The 13,809-nt window shown below is 40.2% G+C and overlaps 1 long non-coding RNA gene across 2 annotated transcripts in view; it reads right to left on the bottom strand.

The window, feature by feature from the left end:
• Nucleotides 1–335: 335 nt before the first annotated feature.
• Nucleotides 336–13,809, bottom strand: part of LOC118522045 (uncharacterized) — a 36,079-nt gene continuing 22,605 nt past the window's right edge. Inside the window, exon 2 of one of the 2 annotated variants that reach the window (XR_013447352.1) lies at nucleotides 336–930. This is a non-coding gene — a long non-coding RNA (uncharacterized LOC118522045). Of the gene's footprint in view, nucleotides 931–5,167; nucleotides 5,448–13,809 lie in introns of those variants that run through there. The other variant, XR_004910430.2, reaches the window with a different exon arrangement.

The raw sequence follows: 13,809 nt of genomic DNA, 5'->3' as shown, positions 1-13,809 counted from the left end.
TTAGTAAATACCTTTGCCCCAAACACTCAGGTGTGCTCCTGCCATCTTAACCTTCTCTTGGGACCCTGCCCAGATTGATCCATAATTTTACAACTAAAGAGTTAATGGCTGTCACAGTAGGGGATCTCCCAAGATCCTGCTTCTGCCCTGTGGGAAGAGCTCATTCTGATTGGTCAACTCATTTTGACTGCAGGATCTTGGTTGTTAAATATTTTGGATAATACCTTTGCAACAGGTCCTCTATAAAAGCTATTAAAGCATATACTTTGCCAAGAGGAAAAGTGTCCCAGGTAGAAGATCTGTAAACAGAAAATAGATTTTAGCAAATGAACCGATAACTTAAGAAAAATTTTATTTACCAATTGATTGTAAAAAAGATTAGGTTGTGTTAAAGAAGTAGTAGGGGAAAAAGAAGGATAGTAAATAGTTCCTGCAGGGAGAGCTTTACAAAATATCCATATTTATTGGAACCCTTGTGTACTGTTGGTGGGAATGTAAAATGGTGTAGTCGCTGTTAAAAACATTATGCCAGTTTCTCAAAAAATTAAAAATAAAATTACCATATGATCCAGCAATCCCATTTCTTGGTGTATATCCAAAAGAACTGAAGCAAGATCTTGAAGAGATATTTGCACACCCATGTTCATAGCAGCATTATTCACAAGAGCCAAGAAGTGGAAGCAATCCAAATGCCCATCCATCCATGAATGAATGGCTAAATGAAATGTTGTATATATTTCCACATGGAATGATATTCAGCCTTAGGAAAGAAGAAAATCCTGGGATGCCTGGGTGACTCAGTCAGTTAAGCATCTGACTCTTGATTTCTGCTCAGGTTGTGATCTCAAGGTTGTGAGATCGAGCCCCATGTTGGCCTCCATGCCTTGCTTAGGATTCTCTCTCTCTCCCGCTGCCTCTCCTTGTCACCCCCTAAAAAAAAAAAAAAAAAAAAAAAAAGGAAAGGAAATCCCGTCATGTGCTATAACATGGATCAACTCTGTGGACATTATGCTAAGTGAGATAAGCCAATCACAAAAGACAAATATTGTATGATTCCCCTTAGATTAAGATCCCATTTTTAGGAGTCAAACTCATAAAAACAGAAAGGGGAATGGTGGTTGCCAGGGCCTGGAGGAGAGGGGGAAATGGGGAGTTGTTGTTTAATAGAGCTTCGGTTTTACAAGATGAAAAAGTTCTGGAGATCCATCACAACAAAGTGAATATACTTAACACTACCAAACTCCGTACTTAAAAATGGTTACGATGTAAATTTTATGTTTTTTACCACAATAAAAAAAATAACCAAGCAATTCTAACATAGTATCTCTGTGGGGGCAGGCAGAGTGTGGGGAGGGTAGGCAGTGGGTATTTTTAAAATCTTCCCAGGTGGGGCGCCTGGGTGGCTCAGTTGGTTGGGCGACTGCCTTTGGCTCAGGTCATGATCCTGGAGTCCCAGGATCGAGTCCCGAATCGGGCTCCCCGCTCAGCAGGGAGTCGGCTTCTCCCTCTGACCTCCCCACCTCTCATGCTCTCTCTCTCTCAAATATATAAATAAATCTTTAAAAAAAAAAAAAAAAAAACCTTCTCTGGTGATTTTTAATGTGCTGCTAAGGTGAAAACCACTGAATTATACCTAAAACAAAACCATATGAAATTTGAAAGAAAAAAAGAGAACAGGAGAGTGGGGAGATAAAAGACAAATAGAGAAATAGAGGAAATACTATTTTTAAAAGCCAGTACAGTAGTTATCGTAGTAAACAAAATAGAACATGGAGCAAAAACCTTAGGTAACTTGGGATGCCACATCAGGATCAAGGGGGAGAATCCCCGACCATCAGGAGTGGTATATGCCCAGCAACATAGTTACTACATAAGCAGAAACTGACAGAATGATAGGAGACAGTTACAAATTTTAAATCATGGTGGGAAATGTTCAACACCTTCTTCAGAAACTATTAGGTGAAGAGGACAAAAAAATTTGGCAAGGATAAAGAATATTTAGAAAGTAAAACTAACGAGCTTTATCAAGTTGGGATAGAGAGAATCCTGCAAGTGGTAAACCGAGACTGTTTCTTCTTTTCCCAAATAGTTGAAACAATGAAAAAACCTGACAACATACATGGTCACAGAGTAAATCTCAACAAATTTCCAAAAATCAATATCATACAGATTACATATATTTGTTTGTAATCTTTTATTCTTGAAACATTTTTGAAGTTACAGCAAAATATTATTTGATTAAGTTGGGTGCAGGTTCATGAGTGTTTGCTCTATTATTCTCTATGTTTCCAACATACGAATAAAATATCTTAAAAAATTCAAAACACTAGAAAAGTATGTTTCCAACAAATATAACAGCAGGTTAATAACACTTTATATAAAGAGCTCACAAAAAGATAAGAAAAGCTCTAAAGAGTTCATATTTAAATGCACAAAAGACATTGAATAACATTCAACATGAAGAAAAAACAAGTACCTAAGACATGGAAGAATGTTCATTCTGAATAGAGTCAAGGAAATAGAAATTAAGATTGTGAAATGCCGTGCTAACCAATTTAAGATTTAAAAACGTATTGTACCTACTCTTGGAAAGGTGGCAGTCTAACTTGGTTAAAACATTTTGGAAAACAATTTAATAATATGCAACATGAGGGGTGCCTGGATGGCTCAGTTGGTTAAGCATTGGATTCTTGATTTCAGTTCAGGTCATGATCTCAGGGGTTGATATCAAGCCCCGTGACAGCTCTGTGCTCAGCAGGGAGTCTGCTTGAGATTCTCTCTCCCTCTCCCTCTGCCCCTCCTCCCTTGCATACACGTGCTCTCTCTCTTAAATAAATACATCTTTTTAAAAAAAACAATATGCAAAAAGAGCTGTAAAATTTTCCATTTTTAAAAAAGATTTGCTTATTTATTTTAGAGAGAGAGAGAGCATGCAAGTGGGGGGAGGGGCAGAGTAAGAGAATCTTCAAGCCGACTCCCAGCTGAATGCAAAGCTCATGATTAGATCATGACCTGAGCTGAAACCAAGAGTTTAACACCTAACTGAATGAGCCACCCAGGCACCCCTTCCATGTTTTTTTGACTCCATAATTCCATTTCTGAGGATCTGGCATGTGGATATGATCCTAAATATATGTACAATGATGTTCAGAGCCATGTTATTTATAAGAATTAGAAACAAATTAAATATACAAATATCTGGAAAGTAATCCCACAAATTATGACATATCCTCTAGAAATATTTTGTAGCCACTACAATTTTGCCTACAAAGGTGAGGTAATACTAGAGGAAATGCTTACAACAGCATGTCAAGTGAAAAGACCATATTTAAAACTACTCATTATGATTATTAATATTTGTAAGAAAAAAGCTTGGCAGAAACTACATCACTATGTTAAACCTGATTATTCTTTTGGACGATGGGTCACTTTTTTTCTATTATTCTTATTTTCCTATTGTTCTTTGTGTTTATATTACTTTAATAATAACCTTTATACAAGCTACTTTAATGTCTGCATTTTTCCTTGATTGGCAGATTGCTAAATATAATATAAACTGTGCTCTTTCTCCCCTTGGGAGGCACCCACTAGAACTTTAACCAAACAAAGACTCCTTCTTTGGTCTCACAGTTTTCTCGTGTTAGTAGAGCACATTGAGGCCCTGGCCTGGAGGGAGACTCAGCTGCTCAACTGGCTGCGTGTGACTGCCAGAGGCTCAGCCCTCGATTTGCAGTGGACATAATCTCCCTGCTTCTGAACTGGGATAGGAGAGGGGAGATAGATTTGCAAATGCTCTCAGGTGGAAGACAGGGGATCTTTAAACTCATACTGTACAGACAAGCTCCTCTGTGATGAAATGTGAAAGTTAAATAGTTCAAATAATTTAGAACAAAGCAGCAAGTGGAAGGATCCTGAAAGGATTTTAATTACTACAAGACAGACACCTGGGTGGCTCAGTTGGCTAAGCGTCTGCCTTCGGCTCAGGTCATGATCCCAGGGTCCTGGGATGGAGCCCCGCATCGGGCTCCCTGCACAGCGGGGAGTCTGCTTCTCCCCCCTACCCCCCATGCTCGTGCTCTCTAATAAGTAAAATCTTTAAAAATAAATAAATAAATATTCTGGCCCATCCTCTTTTGACCAACACATTCATAGAAAATTTCCCCAAGGTTTTCTCTAAAGAGAGACAGCATCTCCCAGACAAGACATTATATTTTGCAAGCATTTGAATGAGAACACTTGTCCAAATCAAACACTGGTTTTGTCTTAATGATTGAAATAGGTTCTTGTTTTATAAAGGTGGATTTGATCCTCCTACCAAATAAAGTATGTTTTAATTATTACAATGTTTGCCAAGGTAGCTACAGCCAGAAAGAACATGTCCACGTGCTGAATTCAGCCTTCCTCTCTGCCTCTTTTCCTTCCTCTCTTCTTTCCTGTCTTTGCTCTCTTGAGTTACAAACTCGAATGCCCATAAGGGCAGGGAAGTAATGTAAATGAACAAAGGTGGTGGATACTAGTGTAGGGAGTTGGGGGCGGGCGGGCAGGGTGAACCAGAGAGCACAGGCTCCATGGGAAGTGGGAAGTCACTGGTCAGCAAGAGCCACCAGGCACCTTGCAGGAGATTGTCTCATTTTTGCAATAAGCCAGAATTCTGGATATTCATATGAACTCTATCAGATTTGGAAACGGCTGCAACTAATTCAAATATTTGTTTAAACTGGGCAGGCCAACAGTGACTGGCCAGTTTGCAGTTTCTGATTTGACCTGTTTAAGCTTAACAGTCTCATCTAAATCATGGCATTATTATATGGATTAATACTTAACAAAAGCTATATTCACTAAGTGCTTACTTTGTGCTAGGCAATGTTTGAAGTGCTTTAGAGGTATTCAGTTTTTCCTCACAGCAACGCTATGATGAGTGTGCCTTGTAACCCCATTTCATAGATAAGAAGTTGGGGTACAGAAAAGAACAGATGAGATGAGGGACAATAGCATACTTAGGACACCAGACTGTGTTACAGGAACACAAGGTAGTCCTATAATTCTAATGGGGGAGAAGAGGACTCTTTTGAAGCATTTGAGGGCAAAGTTGAACAACAGTATTCTGGAGAGCAGAGAGTCTAGATGTGTTCCAGTTATCTTGCTGTGTAACAAATCACCTCAAAACTTAGTGGATTAAAACAACAATTTACTGTTCTCTCTCATGTTTTGGGGGTTGATGGACTCATCTGTAGAATTCTTATTGGGATCTCTCATGCGGGTGTGGTCAGATGGCTTCTGAGACTAGAGTCATGTGAAGGATTCTTCACTCAAGGTTGGGCTGGGATGGCAAGAAGCGCTGGGAGCTGGTTGCGCAGCACCTCTCCAGGTGGTTAGCTTCGGCTTCCTCACAGTGTGGTGGCCTCAGGGTAGCTGGACTTAAAGGTGGCTCAGGGCTCCAAGTGCACCTTCGAAGAGACAAGAAGTGGAAGTGGCCAATCTGTGAAGACCTAGGCACTGAAACTGACCCGATCACTCCCACTTATTCTTTTAAACAGGGAAGGGACATATTGTCCAGATTGAAGGAAAGGGACCATAGACTCTGCCTCCCTGATGAGAGGCCTGACAAAGAATGAGTAGCCATCTTTAATCTGCCAAAGAATGGCAGCCAAACGGACAATCTCTTATCCCAGTGGATAGGTTACCGCTGGGATGAGTCCCTGGCAATTTCTGTCCTTGTTCTGCCTGAGTTCTATCTCCATGAGAGTGTGATTACCCAGGCCAAGGGAGGGCAGGCCCCCTTGATCACAGTCCAACCAAGGGCATACAATGGCGGAGCCGTAGTTCCCCAAAAGAAAATCAAGGTGTTCTCACCACAAAAAGGATGAATGGATGCTACAGAGGTAAAGACAACGTTCGCTTCAGGCATTTACTGTTTGTTTTCAATCTATTTTTGTCGAATGTGAGCATCTTCACACAAACCCATGCCCCTCCCCCATCCCCTTCACACTCATCCATATTCTCTGTGTCCCTCGTTTTATTTAAATAACAAAAGTCTGCTTGCAGCAATGCTAGGCAGGTGTAGGCTAGGCTCTGTGGGGGGATCCAAAATGAGTCAGACCTGGAGCTTGTCCCCCAAGTTACTCACTCTCTAGGAAGGGAAAGAGAGAAATAACAGTACCATCAGAGAAGAAAGGGGAAAGTGCCCTAAGCAGCATAGATAAAGTGCTCTGGAAATTCAGAGAGAGAAAGAGAGAAAGATTACTTCCAGCTGCACCCTTAATCACATACTGCCTCACCACATCTCTTGTACTCTTGTCTTGTCTGGTTATTAAATCCTATATTATTGAACAACAGCAAACCAGTCACGCTGAATAATTCACGGAGTTGCTCACTCCTCTGCCTCCAGAGCATCAGCTCCTCTGAGGCAGGGCTGAAGAACTGGTAGGCATATGGCAGGGGCGAATATCTATAGACTTAAGAAGACCAGCTTCAACAGAAGAGAGCATCAATAAACTATTATCTGAATAAAGCCTATACGGGGCCATAAATATAGACCTTTATTAGCTTACTAATATTTCTTCAATGCAGTAAGCAAAATAAGAAATTCAAAGATTGCTTTTCGCCACTGCCCCCTACTTTTTTATTTTCCTGGAAGGAGGAAATGTCTTCCTATTGGCATCTCCTTCCAATTCCTGACGTCTCAGATGGGTGTGTTCTTCCATCTCGGCTACGTAGAAATGTCAAATAAAGGTGAGTGACTGTAATAGTAAAACACATCTTGGCGATGGCTCTAGAAGGAACGTCTACATACAGCAATCTCAGATTTCTTCATGGGAAGTTCTTTTGTGTGTGTAGCATCAAGAGTGTTGCCTTTTGGCATCACGTCCGAGTCTTTCTGGAAAATGTACTATGTTTTCTTTTTTGTTTCTTATTTTTAAATGACAGATGGTTAGGAAATATCTTCTTCACTCTTATAATTATTTTCCCCAGTTTTTCTCCATTAAACAGCAATTACCCTCATGCATAATCTCTCTAAGTAGTTATTTTCTAGCTCCTGAAGAGAATAATCACAGTGAATGGCATTCATCTTATGTACTTCATGGTTTTTCTCAGCATGAAACTTCTATTGACTATAATTTGTACCACAGTAACTAACATAGACACTTAAACATGCTTGGTAGTTAATTTTTTTAAGTGGACCAAGTTTTCAGATGAAATATTCATCTCTTTTACAAAGGGTAGTTTTCCTGGATTTTATCCAGAAGTACCTTCAAAGAAAATTAGATCTCCGACTGCTGTGCTTTAAATATTTTCCAAGGGAGATGTGGAGTGAAAACATTTTTTCCCCCATGGGTTAAATTACCTCATGTTTATACTGTGCTAAGCATTTTACAAGACATGCAAATGATCGACTTTATAGAGAAGGAAAACCCCTTTCGGATCTACTTCTTGGTGCTAGCAATATTGAAAAATGCTTTAATTTGCATTATACAAAAAAAAAGAAAGCCTTTAGATAGGTTTGACAATTCAACATATAAATCAAGTCATAGTAAAGTAGTAGTAAACAGGAACTAGTAGTTAGATCTTTAGAGGAATTCTGATTTCTCTAAGCTTGGAAGCAGTAAATGAAATATCAAAGGACAAAAACAAGAGATTTGATGATTTGTAAATTGTACTATTAAATATGATTTTAACAAGCAACATTATTTTACTAAAGGCCATTCATGATTAATTTAGAAGAAATTATTCTTGGCCTTTGGCATTCAGTGGTGTCCACATTTCATAAGTAATTCCAAAAGCCAAGGGCAGAGAGAACTATGTTATTTTGTTGAGTCAAAATGTGAATTTTTTTTTAAAGATTTTATTTATTCATTTGATAGAGAGACACAGCGAGAGATGGAACACAAGCAGGAGTGGGAGAGGGAGAAGCAGGCTTCCAACAGAGCAGGGAGCCAATGCGGGGCTCCATCCCAGGACGCTGGGATCATGAGTTGAGCGGAAGGCAGGGGCACAATGACTGAGTCACCCAGGCGCCCCTCAAAATGTGAATTGTGCTGAGAGCCTGGTATGCCTGACAGAGTCCCTCACTTGAAAGTATCCTATCCGACCCCCCTGCACTTGACTTTCGGGGTGGCCTCATCCTTCTCGCCCACTGATGGTGACACATTCCGTCTCCAGAAATCACATGTCAGTGCATTTGTATGAAGGAAAACATTCACTACAATGGTTTTTCTCAACTGTGGGGATTCAAAAAGGTTTCACCCAGGATGTATTTCTGGAGGATGATATAATTGCTGGGAAATTCCACAGAATGCAGACAGAAGAAAGATAAGTGGAAAGTTACCGAATTTCTAGAGACGTTGCCTCAATCAGGACTCTCTTTCTTTGGCTTTAGGAGAATAGCAACTTTGAATCTGAATGACAATATTCAAGGGAGTTGGTGCTACTGTTAAAAAAAAAAAAAAAAGGACACACAAAAAAAGAAAGAAGCCAGGGAGCAGGATGGGGAGAGGACCCTGTTTTGGAATCATACAGAGCAACAATCACCAGCAGTTCATGTGCATTCCGGATGGGGAGTCCTCTTGAATCAGATGATCTCTGGGCAATATTAACAACACGCGGAGCTGGACAATGCCCAGAATCACGCAGGCGGACAATGTCCACGGTCGCACACATCAGGCATAATGACGGTGGTTCCCAGCCACGCCTGCGCTCCTTCCTGCTGTCACATCTCCTTCCTCTTTCTCTCTGAGCTTGTCACACCCTCATCAGCCCCTGTCTGGACCCTCGAAGGCCCTCCAGCTGGTCTCCCCCGACTCCAGTCTGTTCTATCACTAATCCATGAAACACCTTCCCCAGAGGCTATTCCCAAAAATGGATGTGCCCGTGTGTCTGTCAGCTTTAAAAGGCTTCAGGGAATGGTCTGCTGCCTTCAAGAGACTGTTCCCAGTTCTTTCTTTTTTATTGTGGTAAAAAACACATAACATGAAATTTGCCATCCTCATCCTCTCCAGGTGTACAAAAGTTTAGTGTTAACTATATTCACGTTGTTGTGCAATGGATCTCGAGAACTTTTTCACCTTGCAAAATTGAAACCATACCCACGAAACAACTCCTCTCTTCTGCCTCCCTCCCAGCCCCTGGCAACCACCATTCTACTTTCTATTTTTAGGAGTCTGACAACTTTAGACACCTCACAGAAGTGGAATCATGCAGTATCTGTCCCCTGGCTACTGGCATATTTCACTTAGCAGAATGTCCTCAACATTCATCCATGTGGTAGCATGGGTCCGAACTTCCTTCCTTTTAAGGCCAAATGATATTCCATTGGATGTGTTTACCACATGTTATCTAGCCATCCATCCATGGATGGACGTTTGGGTTGTTCTCAACTCTTGGCTATTGCGACTAATGCTGCTATGAGCATAGGTGTACAAATACCTCTTCAAGATTCTGCTTTCAATTCTTGTGGATAAATACCAAAATGTGGGGTTGCTGGATCATATGGTAATTCCATTTTAATTTTTTGAGGAATTGCCAGACTATTTTGTGGCTGCTCTATTTTACATTCCCACTGACAGTGCACAAAGGTTTTAATTGTTCCACATCCTCACCAACACTTCTATTATTATTATTTTATTATAATGGTCATCCCCCGGTGATTATTGAAATTGAGCATCTTTTCATGTTTGTTGCTCATTTGTGTGTCTTCTTTGGAGAAATGTCTATTCGAGTGCTTTGTCTACTCTTTAATTGGGTTTTTGTTTTCCTGTTGTTGAGCTGTTGTTCCTAATTCTTAAGCATGGTCTACATCCCTCATGGTCTGGTTGTAAGCCTCATTTCCCTCCTTTCTGTACATCAGATGCTTCTTTGTGGCAGCTCATTTCCATGAGGTTCCCTAATGGAGGAGCCATGTTATTGATCTCTTCACGTGTTGTTCCTGACAGGGTGCTCCCCTCCTTATCTCAAACACATCTTGACCACTAGAGCAAAATCTACTTCTGCTAAAAAGAAAAATTACTTTGGGGAGATTGTCTTTGGGAGGCTTTCTCTCACCATGTTCTGAAGCCCACTACTCCCCCCAAGCACGGAGTTTTCTCGCTTCTGGACCACAAACCCACCCTGGGTGCAGGGCTGATCACGTGGGTCTGTGATTTTTATTATTATCTGTCTCTCCTACTAGACTAGAAGCTAATTAAGGATCAGAACCAATATCTTATTTAATATTCAAACTCTGATGCCATGCATGGAGACTGCCACGTCGTCTGTATCATTAAATATTTTCTGAAGGAAGGGAGGGGAGAAGGAAGAAAGTCTGGCAGGCGGGTGAGAAAGCCAGCACAAAGGAAAACACACAACCAGGCTTCTCCTCTGTGCCCGGCTTCGACTCCCTGTGCCTCCCACTTCTCTTCCCACAGGACGACAACCCTGAAGACCTGGAGATATGGCGTGCCACATTCAGGTCCCACCTGAACCCCTGTCTCAACTTCCCCAAGGACTAAGCTGAAATGGCTTAGTCCTCACAAAGGTTACCCTCTGCCTCCTGCTGCAAGGTTCAAAACGGGAGTTTAGATGCAGGGCCTGCAAACTGATGGTCCAGGGCAATCTGGCCAATATCCTGTCAGGTCTTAGATTAGTGAGTAAAGTATCACTCCAAACATTTACTCCAAGCCAGCGAACATGTGAAGGCCTTTGGAATTGTTATCACGTTTCAACCCCTTTTCAGTCCTTTGAGAAGAATTATTATCCTCACTTTTCTACTGAGGGAAATGAGACTCAGCTAGGATGCTAGCCAAGTATTTATTTTTAAAGATTTTATTTATTTGAGAGAGACAGAGAGAGAGAGAGAGAGAGAGAGAGAGAGCATGAGTAGGGGGAGGGGGAGGAGGGAGAAGCAGACTCCCGGCTGAGCAGGGAGTCCCACTACAAGGGTCCTGGGATCAGGACCTGAGCCAAAGGCAGACGCTTAACCAACTGAGCCACCCAGGCGCCACCAGCCAAGTTTTTTTTATGCTAAGGCCATGCTCTCATTATTATATCATGACACCTCAAGGTCACAGTCTTTTTAGATTTACTATAGACATGGTCTGTTGTTTTGATAATTATTTATTAGGTGTGTGCTGCATGGTTCACAGCCATAGAGTCTTCTAAGCCTGAGAGATATCTTAGAGAACATCTAGTCTAATCCCCTCGATTTACAAATGAGGAAGCTGACAGCCTGACATGACTTATAAACTGTACAGTGAATAGAATGATATCATCATGCTCTGTAGAGATTTTTTTCTATTTGATTTTTAAGTGTCCTTTTTTTAATTTAAAAGTAATACAAGCTCTGTGCTGAAAAACTATAAATGAGAAATTTTTAAAATCCATAATTCATATGGATTGCCCAATTGCCTAACACTTATTGACAAATGTGGCTTTAGACTTAGCTCATTGGTACATGTTAGGCTTTGGGAAACAGATGTATCTATTAGACAAATGACTATATATTTGTATATATACACATTTACATATATAATTAGTTGATACTATATTCTTTATAAAATATGGTATTGTTCTCACTGAATATTATGAAGATTTTCTTATTTTATTAAAATTCTTTCCATTCTTAAATGATAGAATTTTCACCATAATCATAAAAATAATATTTTCTCAGTGGGGATAGATTTTTTTAAAAATATAATTCCAAAGTAAAAACTGTTACCCCATCACCAAGAGATAATCACCATTAATTGATTTTTTTTTTTGCTGTGGAGAATGTTTTTTTGCTCTGTTTGTGTGTGCTATATAATCGAGACAAATGGAATAGACATTTTTAAACCCTTGATACATTTTCCCAAATTGCTTTCCAGAGAGTTTGTTCTTATTTAAATCAGCAGCATTGGTGAATGAGAATGTTCATCTCACAATATGCTCACCAACTTTAGATGTTATCTTTTTAAAATTTTTGCTAATTTTATCATGGGAAAAATGGTTATGAATGTGAACTTATTAAAAAATATTAATTGTGAAATTGCTTATAGTTGTCTTATTTTATGAAGTAAGTTTAAGTATATAATATTAAGAGCTCTGTATAACTAAACTCTAGCTTATATCATGCCTATTTAGACTATATTAAACCAATGGCTTAAAAACAGTTTTGCAAAATTCCATTATATTAAATGGAAATTGACAAAATAATTACCAGGTAAAGTAGGTCCAAGAGCTTCAAGTAAGAATTCTGTAGAAGAAATGAAGGCAGCATCTCTCTGTAATCTATTTATTTGTTTGTCTCTTTCCTACCCCGTTCCAAAAAGGAAAGATATGATGTGCAGTACAATGAGAACAGTGAGACCCCACCTGCAATCAGGATTTCTTAAATGTTCTACTTGGGTATACTTGAAAGCCCCTGCCAGCTTGGAGGGATATACATCAAAGTCACAATCCACAGAACGCTACCATTAGAAACCTAAATGTCTTCAGAAAAAGTTCAGTTCTTAGACCAGTTACTACTTTCCTGAGGCTCCCCAATGTTGCTGTATGTGCCCCTCCTGTCCCTTTGCACCCGAATGTTCTTTAAACAAATATTTATGCCCGTCACATTTCCAGTACGATTCCCATGACAACATTGACCCTGAGGCTGTGAGGACGCTGTCTGATGAAGGTGAAGGAAATCACATTTATGGGCTGTGCAGTGATTAGTATTGGTATCAACGAGAGGAAAACTCTCTAAAGGCTTGATGTATAAGGAAAGCCATTTTAGATTTCTTTCTAAGTCAGCATGACTGCACATAAACTTTGTTTAAACCAAAAGCCTGATTTACGGCCCACCAAGCAGACATTGTGCATCTACTTTATAAATGAGTGGGCCTAAAGGAAAACCATCTTGAAGATATCAATGTTCCTACTCCCTGCATTCCTTGACGTTAAAACTTGTGATTCTTGGGGCGCCTGGGTGGATCAATTGGTTGAGTGTCTGCCTTTGCCTCAGGTCATGATCTCAGGGTCCTGGGATGGAGCCCTATGTCACGTGGGGCTCCCTCCTCAGCGGGGAGCCTGATTCTCCCTCTTCCTCTGACCCTTCCCCTGCTTGTGCTCTTTCTCTCTCTTAAATAAATAAAATCTTAAAAAAACAACAACAACTCAGGAGTAAAAAAAGCTATTTGACCTGCCTCTCACTGGAATTCTTAAAACAAAAAAAACAAAAAAAAACAAAAACCAAACCAAAACAAAAAAACCCTCATGATTCCTGCCTCTATGTTAGTCTATAATCTTTTGAGCTTTTATAAGATGTAAAAAAAAGTATATAACCCTGTAAAAATGTTCATTCTCTGGAGCACTTTTCTCCCTGTGAAGAGTGTGTTTCCTGGGCAGCTGTCCTAACTTGGGCTGGAATAAAACTCTCTTTCTTACTTTTAGAGATTCTAAAAGGTTTGTTCATTTTGCGTCAACAGTATTCAGAGTTCACAGCCCTAGAAAGGTCTTCCGCCCCGCCCAAGGGGAGGCCCTACTGGTTTGTGATGTCAATGTGTAAAGCTACCCTCAGGTCTCTAGATAACTATGTGAGATAATCCTGGGAGAAGGAGCAAGAGTGAAATGGAAATGTTTGGATTGTATTTTGTAAGTAGCAAGACACGCGGGAACAGATGCAAACTTCTGAAATCATTTACAGCCTGTGAATGTCGTATGATGCGGTCATTAGCGTTACCGTCTGAAAAATGAAATCCCTTCATAGTGAATGTATTGTCTGGTCTGGGACAGATACTTGTTGGTGATTAATGCTATCATTGTTCTGGAAACTTTGTGTTAAAAATGCACGATAATCATCATAAAGGAAGCATGGAA

Source organism: Halichoerus grypus, chromosome 4, assembly GCF_964656455.1.
Source record: "Halichoerus grypus chromosome 4, mHalGry1.hap1.1, whole genome shotgun sequence".
Taxonomy (NCBI): Eukaryota; Metazoa; Chordata; class Mammalia; order Carnivora; family Phocidae; genus Halichoerus; species Halichoerus grypus.
The sequence above is the reverse complement of the archived record's forward strand: the minus strand, read 5'-3'. Positions and strand labels throughout refer to the sequence as shown.